Genomic DNA, 15028 nt, shown 5'->3' on the forward strand with positions numbered 1-15028 from the left:
CAAGGACCTTGTCAGCTTACAATCCCTTATTATTTTATTTTTTACGCCTACAGCACCTGGTCTTCCTAGCTGGTCTCCCATCCAAGTACTAACCAGGCCCGACCCTGCTTAGCTTCCGAGATCAGATAGGATCGGGCTTCTTCAGGGTGGCATGGCCGTAGATGCATTGCGGCAGCCTTCTACATGGCTGGCCTTGGTCCTGGGAGACCCTAACTTCTGCCTCTAACAGGTCTTCATCTCTGTTTCTCCTTAAGCCAGTTACTTTCTGTTACTTGCAACCAAAAGAAGCCTAAAATATTTCTAATTCCACCGTCACAGATCCCAGTCAGCACTTGAGAATGGCCTGCAGGTGGCACTTTCCATTCTGTGAGAAAGAATTACTTTAAAAACTCTGAATTTGTGGCATTACCTTTATTTTGCCTGATTGCATTACTCAGACAGAAAGAGCTATGAATAATAATAATAATAAAGATACCATCAAAGTAAAATATTTGACACTCACAAGATTAAAAGCTGAATACAGTAATCGTCTCATAATCATCGCGGGATATGCAATACTTAATCAACAATTACACTGGGAACATGCCCGAGACTTGACGCTTAAGTACCAGGGAAAAAAGCAAAGGAGAAAGTCAGGAAATCAATGCAAGGGAAGAAAGCGATGTATCCAGTCTAAATACTGCACGTATCATTGTAAGAGTCCTACATTTTCCTATCAATGCCATGCGTAAAAGATTATAAAAACAATCCAAGAATACATACCCCGAACCAAAACAGTCTAGCAAAAGAGCTATTTTTAAAACCACTTAAGAGTATTCACATAATGGTGGCACAGTCCATTAATCAGGGTGCTTTTTTCCTTAAAAACAGCTTTATTGAGTTATCATTTATACCTTATATAAGAGTTTCTTCAACCAGTCTTGCCCCCTGATGGGGGAGAGAGGAGTAGAACGGCCCAAAATGAAGGCCAGAGCCTGATGGGGCACAGGTTGGGGTGAGGGCAACTCAAAGAGGGGAGGAGACAAACTCCCTCCTAGGAGGTTGGGGGTTCACCTCCCCTCAGAGCCTGCCAAGTGATTGTTAGGAAATATGTCTGCATTTTCATATCCAGAACATTAAAAAAGGAAAAAAGAAAAAAGGGGCCCAGATGCCAGGTCCCAATTATCTCACGACCGAGAGGAAGCATCTGAGCAACCTTAGGAAATGAGCAGCCCTTTACGGCACCAGCAAGCTCTTTCGGCTGCCAAAGTCAGATTTCTACAACATGGGTTTTATTTTTAATGTTCTTTTTAAGGAGCTGATTCTTCATTCAGGATGCATACAATGCAAGCAACACAAATACCCGCACTGTATTATAAATAGCCTCTTTTAAGGCGGGCTGGGAGTATAGCGACACGTTTTAACCTAGATATAGTTTTGACAACCCATGTACATTCTTTCGTAACCGCTAAGCACCAGCCTTGCTGTGTTATTTTACAAGACTACATCCTAGATGGCTGCGACCATAGACAGCGAGGCTGTGTTCTGACTTCACGAACACATAATAACGCTGCTCTTTTCTCTTCTAAGAGGGTTTGTTTTCCATCTTTTACAGGTAAATACAGCAAATCTGACATCATGGAATACAACTGAAGAAGCAAAATGCTCAATGTCAACCACAATAACAGTGTCTGAAAAAATTACCTCAACAACCTACTTTTGCCATTTTCCACGGCCCACGGAGGTGCGGGAGCTCCGGGAGTGGGCGGCATCCGGCCAGGCGGAGGGAGACGCTAGACATAGCCATGTCTGCGCTGCCCCCGCTGTGGGGGACACGTGAGGACTCTGTGGGACGCATCACAGAAGGGCTCCCCTCAGCGCCATCTCGCAGGAGAATGAAAACAATAAAAAGCTATATTCAGCCCTGCCTACACAGGAAATTCTCTCTGCACCGATGCTAACAGAGGTTCTCAGAGGAAAGAGCACAAACCAACTCACAAAGCCCAACTCGCAGTCAACTAGTAGAAACATGTAGCTAATCTTAACACTAGGTATCCAGAGATACTTTTTATACAGAATTGAGGCAAAATCGCCCTGAGAAACCAAGCAAATTGAAGTCAAGTTTCTGCAAAAGACAAAATATTTTCTTAGACATAAATATAGTCTATTGTTAATGGCATTTCCTAACCTTAAATTTGACCTTATAATATAGATGTATCCCAAGGCAAATTCCCAAAATACTCCAGGAGTTTTCAAATATTTTCCCTTGTCTAACCCATACCTACAAATGTCCTCTGCAAGTCTTTCTATTGTATCTTCAGTAAGCAAAGAGACACAGGAATCTGCCTATGGCCAAATACGTTCAGCGTTCACCTGTCAATTGTCATGAAAACCTTACTAAGTGTGAAGGGTATGAAAAGGCAAACCTATTAGACTTCTTTTAGGTCTGCTGTCTGATTTCCAATAGGCTCTGGGCATGTGCTAATATGTAAGCTGACACACACACACACACACACACACACACACACACACACACACAAAGAAATTTGCCTTTCAGGATAAGATGTAAGAATTTCACTTAAAAGGAGACTACAAAGAAAAACCACGTCCCTTGTCTTCTTATAGTTACACGTAAGAAGATGCCCAGACTTAATTTTCCTCTTAAAATGATAGAGAAGGGAAACATACCGAAAAGTAAGATTGGAGCACGTGAAAACCCAGTTATCCTTCACGCACGTACAAAAATGCGTCAGAACAGTTTGGGGAGAGAGCTTGCAGCATGGACTGTCAAAGGCTAAAACTAGAAAGGCCCTTCCCGATCATCGAAGCTCAACTTCCTGAATTGACTTATTTAGCTCCTTGAATGTTCGCTTCCTTCAGCCCGTATTAACCAAGCCCTGACACCCTCCAGGCACTGTTCTAAAAGCCTCGTATACAGCGATGAACGAAAAAGAAAGTCCCTGCCTTCTCGAGCTGATATTCTTGGGGACTGATGAGAAGATGGAAAATAACAGAGACACAGATTGCCAGGTGGACGGCTGTCCTGTGGAATACACAGTGTGTGCTGTGAAATAATTTTTACGGAACAGCGAAGTGAAGCTTCAAGTTGCAAAGCTCGTTTGAAGGCAGCAGCGAGAATGGATAACCTAAGTTTTGGTCTTTTTAAGTTTTTATGCAGCAAAGAAATACTAAAACGCTAGGAAAGGCAAAGGAAACACTGACGATCACACACACGTATTTCAGAAGCACGTGTGAAAGGTACGCAGGTGGGCATCGATCCACGTTCTTTCCATCTTCACAGTGCGACACCGATCTAGTGACCAAGGGCTGACAATCCTCACCCTGAAACTCAAAATATCAAAAAAAGTGTTTCTGGGCACAAAATACCCCAGGGTCAGAAATGTTTTCCTTGTTTGAAAGTGAGAAACAACACTCACTGTAAGTTTCTCATTTCAAAATTTCCTGGCCTTACAGCGCTTCAAAAAGACACAGGAAGGAACAAAATAAAGACAGAAACAGGAGCTTGTTTTCTGCAGTTTCCCTCTCTCTAAATGGAGATTTTTTGCTATATACATTTTGTTTTTCTATTTAGAGTCCCTCAGCCTCAGGGTGATAAGCCACTTGTGAAATACAGGAAAAAGCTGTTCCATCCACCAGGGCCATCATCTAGAAAAGAGAATCAGTGAAAAAAAAATAATTTCCAGGTAAAAGGGAAACAGTAGAATGCTTCGATATTTGCATGTTGTGTGTGCTCTGTAAGCGGCCTGGTCAAATGAACAAACTCCTGAAGACACCAACAGTGATGACAACCCCATGAGACGCACTGCAAGCAGCAAAGGGACTGGAACCCACCTGCCCTATCCCCCGTCCCATTTGCTTGTGGGTACTTTTTCTCGATGTTCAAGCTCAGAGCTCAAATTCCAATAGGTTCATGACCTACAAACTGATTAAATAAGTCATCATTTGGGTGAGTGGCTGTTGGCTAAAGGGATTCTCCCCTCCCCTCCGCCGTCCCGAGGTGATGAGAAAATTCTGAAACTGTGGTGATGGTGGCACAACTTTATGATTACACTAAAAAACACTGAATTGTACGCGTTAAGAGCATATGTGAATTCTACCTTGATAAAACTGTCATCCCCCCAAAAGTCACCATTATCATCAACCCCAAAATGTCAATGGTCTTTCTTATGACATCATCCTCATACTAATGGGCTATCACTGAAAATTGCTGTTTACGTTTTAAATGTTTTAATCTTTTAAAAGATAAAAACTTTCCCAGGGTATGTCCTTCTCCGGGCCTGGGTGTCTGCACGACAGCAGGTTCTGCACCCTGAAACCACGGGTTTCGTATAGTCACGTGCTCAGAGAGCTGAGAGCCCCGACGAAGGGCAGTTACAGAGAGTGGGCAGGGAGAGTCTTGTCTTGGTCCCTCATCTCCTGACTGCGTCGTTCGCGGAATGGAGCTGTACCACCGAAGAGAAGAGAAGGAAGGCACGGTTGGGAAAGCTCAAATCCGGATTACTGAGAAAATCAAATTAAATGAATAATAACAACTCTTCCCAATTCATCCGTCCAATTTCAGGGGACAGGAGAAGAGAACAGACTTTGTTTATTTCCTTCCTCCTTCCATTTATCAAATATCCATCCATTCAGTAGTCTGCCCCTCTGTCTGTCTGTCCAACATCCATCATCTATCAAGAGTCAATCTCCTGTGCAAAAACAGTGATAAGAATAAAATAATTGCTATAAATTACAATGCTATACCAAATATGAGTATGATAACTATAATGAAATCTAAAAGTGCAATTTACCTCTTTTCCCCATCCCTAGCTAAATACCAAAGGTTATTACATACCCACACCTGGGGACCAAGAAAACTTTGATAAGTAAAATTAAAAAAAAAAAAAAAAAAACTAGGTTGGCAGCAGAGCTTTCTGGAACCCAGCAAAGCAAGAAAAGGCTAGGGAAGAATTACTAGAAGTTGTCAAATTAGATCTTACTTCTAGGCTCAATTAAACAGACAATTCAATAAGCTTATACTATAGGCCTGAATTATGTTAAGGAGAGAGAACAGGTATATTCAAGGCCTCTGCTTTCTAAGAGTTTATGGTAAACAACCATGTCCGGCCACCTCTACCACCTGGTCAAACCACCTTCATCTTTATCTAGATTACGACAACAGTACCTGGAGCCCACTCTTAGATCCCTTGCCGACTGCCCTCCACTCTCCAGGGTGATCTGTATAAGAAGTGGACCAGATTAAGCCTTGCCCTTCTTCAAAACCTTCCAATACTTTCTAATTAGAATAAAACCCAGTTGCTGTTCCATGATTTTTAATGATCTGGTCTCTACCTACCACTCCAGATTCCTTTTTTTGTCTCGCTCATTCCTCTCCAGCCACACTGGCTTTGCTGTTTTCTCCACAAACCCCATTTGTTCCTGCCTCAGGGCCTCTGTACTTGCCTTCTGCCTAAAAGGCTCTTCTCCTAGATGCTAACATGACTGGTAGCTTCTCATCACATTGGTCCTGACGTCAATTCTTCAGAAAGGCCTCTTCTGGCCACGTTACCTAAAATAAGATGCTATGACTACCACTCTGCCCTCACCGTGCTTTTTTCTTCTTTATGGCACTTATCCCCACCTGAGATCACATTACAAACTTGTTTCTCTATGTGTTTGTTTTCTGTCTTCTCATTAAGATATGGCACAGACCATAGAAGGGGAGAGATCTTATTACTTATTCATTGCTGCCTGTAACTTCTTCACTGCTGTTTCTTCAGGGCCTATTACAGTGACTGATGTATAACAGACGTTTTATGCAAACAGATAATTTTGATGTTAGCTTCACCCTCTATACTTTTGCATTTTTGTATTACTTTGCTTTCCGTCAACAGAAACAAATGATCTATAATAAATGCCCAGCAGAACAATTTCGTAACTTCATTGTTAATATTTTCCCCAGCTCCATCTTCTCTCTTCCCTGATGGCTGGCTTTAGTTAAAGACAGAGTTGAGCTGATCTGGGCCTGAAGCCCTGAACATGTAGCAATGTTGTATTTACAGATATGATGCCGGGGGTGGGGGCGGGGGAAGAAGTCTGAGTTGAAATCCTAAGTACAGGAGCATATATGGTGCATTGTGTCGGGTTTGTGGAAAACTGCCTTCTTTCACCTGTTGGGGAAGAGATTAAAAGATGAAATCTACTCTCTCCACAGGAATAAAATTAAAACTTCCTTAACTATAGAAATCATTTTGATTTGAAGTAAAATGAAAAGGCAAAAACTTCAATTAAGTAAATCTCAAGAGCAAATGATCTGAGAAATGTGTGAATTTTTTAAAAAGCCATTCTAATGGTTTAAACAGCTTACTCAAGTGGTCTACTTTAAAATGCCAGGAATTCAACCTCTTGATTTAAGAGCTCTGGAATTCAAGTGCTTCAAATTGAGAAAATAATACAACAAGTAAATGGCCATAATTTCTTTTTTTGTGCATCCTGGCAGTACATCCTCCAGATATACAGCCCCGAACAGTCATCCGCTCTGAGCGCCCTGCATCTCTCTCACGGGAAAAGCGGAAGCCAGTACAAACACCACCAGACTTGAATACTGACCACCGTTCCTTAGCTGAAATTATAAAGCTCTTACCTTGAAATTACAAACAAGAGATAAAATAATATTTCAGGGGCTCATTCAAATGAGCCTCTCAAGAGTCTGGATTGAAAAGATAGGCAGGCTGTACTCTCGAAAGCTCGCCAACAGTAGAGGAAGAGATCTAGAGATTCCTGTGGACCCGCGTGGCGTATTCATAGAACACCTGTAGCAGTCGGGGTCGCTGTTGCAGTCTTCACCGTCTCTTCTCTGCCCTCCTTTCCCAAGCCCTTCCCCCTTCCATCTGACGGCATCTTCACTTACCCGGAATCACAGACCCAGAGCTCCTCAGTTGAGTAACTCCTAGAATAGCGGCTGTCAGGTAAGGAGAAGTTATTTACAAGCACTGCAGCCTCTGAAATGCTGCAAGGGCAACTCAACGATGCAGACCCTGCGATGAAACTAAATACATTTCAGTACAGATCTATCCAGATGGATGTTCCAGTCTAGGAATGAAACAGTAACTTCCTTGTGTTTCACAAGGAAGACACAGTGGTCCTGTAAGTGGGATAATCACCACACCATTCATTTGGAAAGCATCCTGCACCTGCTATGCACCAAGGACTATGGCAGTAGAGGAAGGTCTCAGTCCCTGCTCATAAGATGCTCAGGAGAAACAGACATGATCCAACGATGATTCAATGCCACAAAAGACACAGTGGCAGTCAGGATGACAATAGGAACTTGGATAAAATCCTATGACTGCAGGGGAAGAGCAGACTAATTCAGAAGTCAACAAACTATAGCCCACAGGCCAAATTTGCCTGTTTTTGCATGAATGGTCTATGAGCCAAAAAAGATTTGCATATTTTCTAATTATTGAAAAAAAGACTTAATGTTTTGTGACACATCAACATCATATGGAATTCAAATTCCAGTGTCCATAAAGAACACTGAATGGTACACAGCCACACCAGAGCTGGGAAGTTGGAGCTGAACTGTGTGGTCTGCAAAGCCTGTAATATTTACTATCTGCCCTTTATAGAAAAGTGAGCCGACCCCTGGACTAATGCAGCTGAGCAGGATTGAGGGGTTTTGTTTTTAAAAAGTAAGATATATAAGTAAACTTCTAACTCCAGTTTACCAGGAAATAGCTAGCAATGGGACAATCTGGGGAGAATCTACAAAACCATTTGTCAGTTTTAAAGGAAAGCAGCCTCTGATGTCTCCTAGATCAATTGTCACATTTTACAGATGAGGAACTGGACCCCAAGAAATCAAGTTACTCTGCCAGGGCCACAGGGAATGGCACAGTCAAGGAGAAAACACCTCTGCTCTCCCCAAACTCATATATGTTCCATCCTGTTGACTGAAAAAAACGATCTTTACTGAGAACTATCTGAAGAAAAAAAATAGGATCGAAAAGTGCCAGACTTATGGTTTTTTCCCCAACAAAACACCCCTAACCTGTGAACCACTGGTGCCTCAGAAGTCATCATTTTCTCCCAATCGGCCTTCAACTCTCCTCCACTGTACCCTGCCCTTCCCAGATGCCCCTGCAGCCCTGTCCCACTGGTGAAGCCGGTCCCGGGATGAGTCCGAGGCTACCGAGCTCACTCACACAGCCGCCCCTCTGCCCGCGGCCCTTCTAGCCCTTCCTGCTAGTGCTTCCGGGTCTCCAAGCTTTCCAAGGCCGATGAAAACAAGGGGCTGAGAAATGGAACTTACTCCAGAAGCACCTCACAAATTTGAAATAAATGCTCACTTAAATGTGTATAAAAATAACCTTATGTTAACCAGTCAAGAACAACTCAACTCTCACACAGCTTACACACAATGATACTTCATGTGGGGGGTGGGGGAACTTGCCAGTTTGCTGTGGTGCAGGGTGGAGCCTCCAAATACAGAGAGTACTCAAAGCCATCCAAGTACTCAAGATGTCGTTTTCCTTCTATATAAAGATCCCACTCAACTGCCATGTCCTTTATGAAATATTTCTTCATTTTTAAGTTACTTTCTTTGTACTCTAAGAGAACATGCCGCTTTAGATCTATAAAATCATTTCTATACACAAATAATGTAACACGCTTCCAGAATACCAATGATGGGCTATGGGAAATGCAAAGCAGTCTTAACACATCGCCCTTGACTTTGAAGCATTTACAAACAATGGGACGAAAGTCATGTAACAAATCCTAAGTTAAACAATTCAAGGGCATAAAGTGGCTTCAGACAGTAGGTGTGGTTGAAATGGTCAGGGAAAGTTCTTTGAAGAACTGCATCTTGAATAACGACCATTTATTGAGTGTCTACTAGGTGCCACTTACACACTTAGTCATTTCAATGATCATCTTTAATCCTTTAACCCTACAAAGTAGTGATTCTTACACCTATTTAACAGATGAGGAAGCAGGTTAAGTGACTTGACAACGGTTACTACTCAGCTAAGAACTTAGTGAAATACAGGCCAAAGCCAGGATTACTTTTACTATCTGAGCTTCTCAAAGTGGGCCATAGACCACTCCGTGGTGTGTGAGAACATCCAGGAAGCCAAGATGGAAAAGACACATTTTATCTGAGCCTCGATTTTACATGAAAATCTAGGGATAGTTTAAGGTAAGCAAAAGCATTATTCTATTACTAGAGATACAGATGTAGCATAAAACAGAACATAAATCTCGCAGAGGTTTCCCATTAAGGCTGTGAAGAACATGGCAGTGACGGTGCTGCCCCAAGTTCTGGTAGGCTTAGGGCTGTGGGAACCACCTATAGAGGGCAGTCACTTAACAGACAGGCAACAAGGTCAGACAGAGCTCCGATGGGGGTTGTCAAGGGCACTGAGTGCCTGGTGTCTTGTCTCCGAGTTGAACTTGGGGGACCGTGCCAGAGAGAAGAGAATGCGCATTGCGACAACAGCCTGCGGCCACCACAGTTCAGCTATAAATGGCTCCCCTGCTGCCCCAGGTTGTCAGTGCTCATCAAGGCACAATGTGAGATGGTGTGGGCCTGAGGGGACCAAAAATGGAGAGAGCATGTGTTCGGAGGCATCCTCTTGCTTCATTCACGGAAGGTTCATGGGCGTTGTGCAAAAGGGCCTCGGGCATGAACCTGGAATTGACTCTGGGGCCTGAAGGTTCTGGAAGCGAGAATTGCAGGAGCTCCCCAGGGAAAGCTGCTCAGGGTCTGTGCATCTCTGCCCTGCTTTGAAGTGGAGATTCCGTTCAAGTTTTCATCATTCGTTTAGACTCGGTCCTTCATGTCTGCCCTGAAATGCTGCCCACGTGGGAGATCAAATAACTCGTTCCCATGAAATGGACTGGGCTGCAGAAATCTCAGTGGAGAACAGAGAAAAGATCAGATCCTATTTCACCCCAGAGTCATTTCTTAAGGTAAAAGTCTGGCTAGAGGGAGCAAATTCCTTTGGGCTGGGACACCAAGAAACGTGCCAAGTTCACAGGAGAACCAAAATTCTACGCTATTTCAAAAGAAGGGAATGTACAGCCACGTTTGCCTGAGTCCTCTTAATAAATATTTTGCCTCCTCCCTCCTTCCAGTCTCTCTGTACCTCTTACGTGCCATCATTGTGTTTTCTAAGGCCCCCATTTCTTTCTTGAAATCTCCCGGGATTTCCTCATTCTGCCGACTCCAGCTGTGTCCCCAGGGAAATCCCTTCTCTCCACATCTCCATTTCCTCCTCTGCACAGAGCCTGTGACTCCACGGCTGTGTAGGAATCTACGGCCACGTGGCACGCATAGCTCTCAGACCCAGCACTAGTCCAAAGCAGCACTCAGCTCATTTTCATCATTGGTCAAGAGCACGGACCTTGGAGCCAACGCGTTCGGGTGAAAATCCCAGCTACGCCACTTATAAACCACCTGCCACTGTGCAGTGACTTCCAGTTGCGACACTCATGCTCCTGTTTCCCCATCTGTAAAACGGGTCACACACACAGCACCTGCCTTCATGGGTTTTCGTGGGGATGAATGATACAGCAAGCGGAGCGCTCGGAGCGGGGGCTGCACGGAGTGAGCCGGTCCATGCTTTGGCCGCCGTCCCTCACCCCTGCCGCCATCCCCGCTACCCCACCCTACCTTCTGCGGGGCTGCTCTCATTGCTCCAAGCCTGGAATACCTCCCCAGGGGGAGTGGGAAGCTTGCTCTCGCACCAGGAGCTCCAAGTCACATGCCTGAGTGAAGCGGGGGTATGGGGACCAGACCCGTGTACAGCATGGAATGAGGTCGCTCAGGTCCAGCCAGCTGTCGCCCTGCGGCAAGGCAGGCCCAGGGCTGCCGCATCCCCCGGTTGTCTAGAGGACCCAGAAATGTAGATATTTATGTCAAACTTCCTGATTTTTTAAGCATTGGCAATGAATTGAAATTTTCAAAATCACTGTGACAAGTAAGTCCATCTCAGTGGCAGAGTTCCAGATCTGCCCCTGGGGTCAGTGGTCTGGGCCCTTGCTCCGTGGGGCGCGGTCATGTGCTTCTGAACACAGGTCTCCTCCAGGTAGCATTTCCAGGTGGCTCCAGAGGAGCTGCCTGTCCTTCTCACCTCCTCAGACCAAGAGCCCTCAAGGCCACCTTCTCCGACCACACCCTCCCTGCTAGGGCCCAAACACAGGCCACCCCCCAACTACTCTCCCCCTCCCCGCCCCGGCAATGCATTAGGGCCACTTAGCAAGGATCTGCAGAAGAGCTAAGTGCTTTAATGACACTCGCCTATCGATTTAGAGCTTTTTTAATTCTTCCACTTGGATTTCCCAAGCATGGCACAGCTGCAGCAGCGCGAGGGTCGTAGAGGCTAAGTTCCCAGAGGCCAGGGGCTGCTCCATGAAGCTCTCTTTGGCATGGGGGGTGTGTGCAACTGACTGTCAGTGGACCCTTCTGACGAAGTTGCAGAGGCTGAGGGCACGGCGCACTGCTTAATGTCTTTTTGGAGAGACTCAGTCATGCCAACGCTTCTGCCTCCACTACCTGTGCTGCCACTTTCCGGTCTCATTTCTACAGAATGTAGGGTTTCACGTGCTGCCCAAATCTCCAAGTCTGTAGACTCAAGTCAAACACGAGGAGACCAAGCTCTCCGTATTTAAACCAGGCATGGGTTGCCTACTAAGGCAAGGCTGTATTCATTTATTCACTTATTCTCTCACTCACTCACTCACTCACTCATCAAGCATCAATTCACTCTATGTCAGAAACAGTACTAGACTCGGGAGATGGCAACAAAAATTAAGTGAGATAGCAAAAGTCTATTCCCGCCAACACAGAACGCCAGAGGCTAGATGGGGCCTCAAGCAATGACCCCACCTGTACACTCTCCGGATGACCTGAGGCCCAGAGAGTTGAATACAAACTGCACATGTCCATTTGGCTGTGATGGAGAGAGACAAAGATCAAACCAGAAGTCTCTGCTCCTGGTCCAGTGTTCTTTGCAAAGTGCCCTACAGAACACTCGAAACAGGATTCTAAACCATTAATGAGGCTGGGCACCATGTCAGACATCAGGACCCGGTGACCTTCAAGGAAACATGACACTCATCAACGTCCACAGAAAAAGGCCCTGTAAGATGCCACCAGGGCACCTGCACAGGGGCTCCTCCTGTCACCCTTCTAGAACCATTTGCAAGTGATTCTCATTCTTTCTTTTTTTCCCAATGTCCCAATGCACCTAAGGGACAAGACCCCTGCTCCTGGGTGATGGAGATTCACAAGGAGTCTAGAAGGTGGGGTGGAGGTGGGTCTGAACACGCACCCAAGGGGCACACCTCATACGCCCCTAATAAAAGGATGAATTCCGGTTGCCTGCCCACCAGCTGAGTAGAATCAGCGTGCGTCCACGGCCCTGCCCTTCCTGTCACCCGTTCCCACACTGCCCTGCCTCCTAAGGATGCCTTTTCAAAGGGTGACGAGATCGAGTAGTCTTTCATGGAACAAATGGCATTTAAAAAAAAAAAAAGGCTCTCCACACAATGTACTTCAATCTCCCTCCAACTAAAATCAATCAATCAGTAATACTGTGTCTCCGGCGATCAAAGCCTGGGGGAGGGGGGAGAGTCAGGGCCGAGCAGATGGTTGATGGACGGCTCAGCGCTGAGGGACAGGGGGCAAGGATCACAGATGCCGTCTCGGACCTCGCGCTCTTGCCATGTTCCCTGAAGCCAGGATAAACAGGCTGTGTGTGGATCTATTTTTGTCACACAGCTGCAAATATAGGGTTTATGAAGATGTCTGATGCTTGGCCAAAGGAGATTTGTGCGCCGTGCCGCTGGTCTACAGGCCCGGAAGAAGCAACCTCAGACCGTCTGCCCGTCCCTCCTCATTCCGATGGAGTGAGGCATATCCCCACGCTCTGACCCCTTACGACTCTTCTCAAGTTGCAGGTTTTCACTGTTTCTCTCCCTAATTCACGAGAGTTTAAGGATGTGCATTATTGTGTTTGGCATCCACGGGCCTCAATGCTCTCCATCATTCTACTGCATGGGCTGCCTATTCTCGGTGGAATTTATTAGCTTTATTGATTTCTATTTCTGACTTCCTCGACATTGGCTCATTGATTATTCAGGGAGAACCTGGCAATGAAACCACAGTTTGATATCCTGCCAATGGGAGCCTGAGCAGGTGGGACCTCTGCAAGTCTTTTCAAAGAACTAGAACCTATAAAAAGCGGTGTAGTTTGGACTCCTCAAGTTATCCTGGTCATTCTGAAAATAGATTATTTTCTGTGTGAGTGGCATGTCACTTCAGTAGAAAAAAAGCACGGAGTTAATGACTCAAAGGCAAAAGGTTTGAGCCCATATAAACCAGTTTATTCTTGAGCAGAGAAAAACTCCATGGTTTAGTTAGAAAACTAAACCTCCATCCATGTGATGGGCGTCCCAGGGCAGGGGCAGGGGGACGTGCCCCCCTTAACCACCATAATCAACGTCTCTGCTGACTCATGTGGACACATGGACACGTAAGAACACATACCCATTCTACTGTTAGAGGGTGAGTCCCACCATCTACACACATGACCCAAAGGTGTTTGATAGTGAGGCTGACATTTTTAACGTGCAGAGAACAAACCTGTTTTGTTTTGCTGTTTGTTTTTTTCTTCACACAGGATAGAAGTAAAGGATACTGTACTTAAACTTAAGAAATTCAAATTAAAGAGTGAGAAGAGGTTCCTTCCAGAAATCGAGGCTGAAACATACTATTGAAGGAAGTAGTAAAATGATCTTCTAGAGAAATCTTTTAAGAAGAGAACTAATTGCCACCTGTAAGTACCAATGTGTGCATAATCCGATCCTGGGGGAGGAGGCAGGATGAGAAAATCTCTCAAAATCCCCTCTGGCTTCCCCACCAGGTTGAATTTCCCCCATAAAACATTCGTCACCCTGCGGCTGACTTCCGGCTGAGGCCCTGGTGTGAGAGCCACCTGGTCGCGGAGCTTCAGCTGACTCCGACCTCAGCATTAGGCACGGGGTGTATGTAGCTGGGGCGCCCACGAGCGCCTGCTGAGGGGCAGCGTACTTCAGAACACACGGGTGAAAAGACAACGGTGTCTGTTTTTGCTAAACCTTGGGCATCACATCCTAATGAGACTTCGTATTTGTCCTTCTAATGTGTAAAAGTAAATGAGACGGCGTAGGGAATGAAAGGGGAAATCGCCATCCGTCTCTAGATGGAAAACTGGAACACCTTGGAACACACACGTGAGAACGCGCGCCCACGCTCACGCGTGCGCCGGCCAGGGCCGTGACCGAGGGGCTGAGTCACACGACGAAAGCGCTGGGGAGCTCGGCGCAGTGACGTTCCCGTGACCCCTGGGTGGAGGTGACCCTGGGGTCGAGGGGGAAGCTGGGCCCCGGATCCCTTAATTCAACCAGAATAGCTCCGACTTCCTGTTTTACTTTATCTCAGCTCCATGGAAGGTTGCATGGAGGAGGAGAAAGAGGGAGGAAAAAAAGGGAGGGGAAGGAAGGGAGAAAAAACCCAAGCAACCAGAGACAGAGTGCCCAGTTACGGAGCCCCTAGAACGAGTGAGTCTGAACTGAACCCCAATCCCTCTGATTCCCACGTTAGCTACTTGCCAGTGACAGGGAGACAATGATGGCTTTACCCCACGGGGTGATGCTGAGGCCCTAGTGAAGGCGTGCAGGCATGTGCCACGTTCAACGGCTGGCACACAGTAGGCAAGGTTAATAAGTGGTGAAGCCCCCGTGACACAGCCAGCATCACTGGAGCCCTGTTTGCTGCTAAACGTTTTAAAAACCTTATATATTTTTTTAATTGAAAGAATTCATATTCAATGATGATAGATGACACCAAGAGTTAAAGGGATCCAATGTAAAGATATATTCAATGTACTTTACCTTCGAACGCCTCTATCCACTTTACAGTATACTCTTCCAATCTGTATCGCTGCTTCTTCTAAACTCTACTTCAAAAAGGGGTTAAGGAACTATGCAGAGGTCTGCAATG

At 45.7% G+C, this 15028-nt stretch overlaps 1 protein-coding gene and 1 non-coding gene across 5 annotated transcripts in view; both read right to left on the bottom strand.

The window, feature by feature from the left end:
* Positions 1-15028, bottom strand: part of FOXN3 (forkhead box N3) — a 257286-nt gene that overhangs the window by 72640 nt on the left and 169618 nt on the right. The window lies entirely within an intron of this gene.
* Positions 45-163, bottom strand: LOC112473895. The gene has a single exon (XR_003044192.1). It is a non-coding gene; the product is annotated as a 5S ribosomal RNA (ribosomal RNA).

This window comes from Pteropus alecto, unplaced genomic scaffold, assembly GCF_000325575.1.
Source record: "Pteropus alecto unplaced genomic scaffold, ASM32557v1 scaffold8, whole genome shotgun sequence".
Lineage (NCBI taxonomy): Eukaryota > Metazoa > Chordata > Mammalia > Chiroptera > Pteropodidae > Pteropus > Pteropus alecto.